Genomic DNA, 2195 nt, shown 5'->3' with positions numbered 1-2195 from the left:
GCGAGACCATCAATCAAAATCTGTACAAGTTGTCAACTTTAGACAGAAAGTATTTAATGGTTTTATTGCCGGTCATTTAGAGTGATTGTTTTTCCTGAGTGTATTTTATGTCAAGCCTATTATGTTTAATGACGGCTCGTGTGTGACAGCTCGTGTTTCGACATTTGATGTCAGCTCTCACCCTTCCTCCCTCCTTTCTCACAAGACCTGCATTCTTTCACAGGGGTGCGTGTTGTAAAGCGATTAAAGATTTCAAAAACTCAATGTTGGTAAAACAATCCCCCATTACGGTGTCAAAAAGTAATTGTTTATTTTAGATTTAGACAAATCATGAACAATGCTACGATTAAAACTTTTGATTGTAACATCACAAGTTATTTAATTAAATATTCCGTATACGGGTATAGTTTAAGCAATGATCTGAGCCAATACTACAATCTTTAGATGATAGTCTAAACTAAATAAATGTTTAAACGGTTCAGGAATTCCGTGAATCTTTTCATAACCTGCACTATAGTTTCACGCGTATTAAAGATCCGGCGGTGCCTGACAAAGCGCCGGGTGAGCGTTCATATCTGCCATTTTAAAATAATGTTAATAAATGTAATTCTGTCCACTATGGCAAAATAGGATTTTATTTTAGATTTAGTGGAATCTTTAACCAAGTCTCTGATTAAGACATGTGTATACATGCACAGATGGTGACAGAGAAACTTATATATGACGTTAATAATCTTTTGAATGTTTTTAAGACGTATTCACCCCATTTTGGGGTTTTATTTTTAATTAAAGGCTTCTTAAAACATGTGTGAATATGTGTATATTATACAAAGAGTCTTATATTGTCTGCTCTGACAAAAATAAAGTATTATTTTAGGTTTAGGGGAATTGACTGCGTGTGTCTTATAAATACAACTTGATAATATGTTTGTTTTGTAAAGAGACTTCTTTAAAGTCACGCAATAATAAAATATTTTAGTTGTAACTGGTTAAACTTAAAGCCGATATTTTCTATCGAACTAGTCTATTTTCTGTTCAGACACAAAGTTTTCTGATGCTGATATTAAGTCAGTGTGTGTTTGTGTGGGGGTCGTGTGATGTAATCTTTGAAAGTTTATGACCGAACCTTTATTGGGGAGCGACAAGAGATCTCCCGGAATCAGTTTGGATGGAGCAGAGCTGTTATACTCAAGTCTATTGGTATGTATGTGTTTCGCTGTGTTCGTTCCAGTATTTTGTCTGATTTATTTAAAAACTAAAAATTCGATCTCTGGTATTGCAGCGAAATTGTCTAAACTGGTATTAACTATTCCTGGTAAATCGCGGAGAAGAGTGGCCTGAACAAAAAAGTCAGACCGAGACTAGAACCTCCCGCAGCGTAACACGGAAATCTTGGAACAAAAGAGACGCCGACTGGCTCGTGTTGTCCGGTGTGTTTTTATTTAATCCTGTTACAATAGATTTAAACAAAATGGTTTGGTTTAATATTTTCTAATAACATGTGTTATCTGTTTTAAAGGTTTGGATATCAGAGGCAAAGCGAACGTTGTGTGTACTATTGCAAAATATATAGCGGATCTCCACGGTACGTTTATCTTGCATAAGAAAATTGTTTTATTTAGATATTTGTCCTAATAACTTGTTTTTATCTGTTTACAGGTTAGGATACAGACCACAACGCTTTGGATGTATCTTTAAAAAAGATTAAAATCAGAGACTTTTTGGATTTGTCTGGGGACATTTTAAACATTTTGTGGCAAATTGGATTTAAAACATTTCGGATACTGGATACCTAGTTTGATTTGTCCACAGAGCTTGTTTAAGACGTTTTCACCGCATTTTAGGGTTTATTTTTAATTAAAGGCTTCTTAAAACATGTGTGAAAATGTGTATATTATACAATGAGTCTTATATTGTCTGCTCTGACAAAAATAAATTATTATTTTAGATTTTAGATCAATTGACTGTGTGTGTTTTATGTCAAGCATATGCTGTTATGTTTAATGACGGCTCGTGTGACAGCTTGTGTTTTGGCATTTGATGTCAGATATCACACTTCCTCCATCCTTATTCACAAGCCCTGCATTCTTTCACAGGGGTACGTGTTGTAAAGCGACTAAAGATTTCTAAAACTCAACGTTGGTAAAATAATTACCCATTACGGTATCAAAAAAGTAAATGTTTATTTTAGATTT

General features: G+C 34.2%; 1 long non-coding RNA gene across 1 annotated transcript; it reads left to right on the top strand.

Annotated features, from left to right (window-relative positions):
• The first annotated feature begins 1048 nt into the window (after nucleotides 1-1048).
• LOC135771538 (uncharacterized) lies at nucleotides 1049-1954 on the top strand. The gene is made up of 3 exons (XR_010542959.2): nucleotides 1049-1430; nucleotides 1520-1585; nucleotides 1660-1954. It is a non-coding gene; the product is annotated as an uncharacterized lncRNA (long non-coding RNA).
• The last annotated feature ends 241 nt before the right edge of the window (nucleotides 1955-2195 follow it).

Source organism: Paramisgurnus dabryanus, chromosome 8 (assembly GCF_030506205.2).
Source record: "Paramisgurnus dabryanus chromosome 8, PD_genome_1.1, whole genome shotgun sequence".
In the NCBI taxonomy this organism is placed as follows: domain Eukaryota; kingdom Metazoa; phylum Chordata; class Actinopteri; order Cypriniformes; family Cobitidae; genus Paramisgurnus; species Paramisgurnus dabryanus.
Note: the sequence above shows the minus strand (reverse complement) of the source record. Positions and strands in the feature narration are given on the sequence as shown.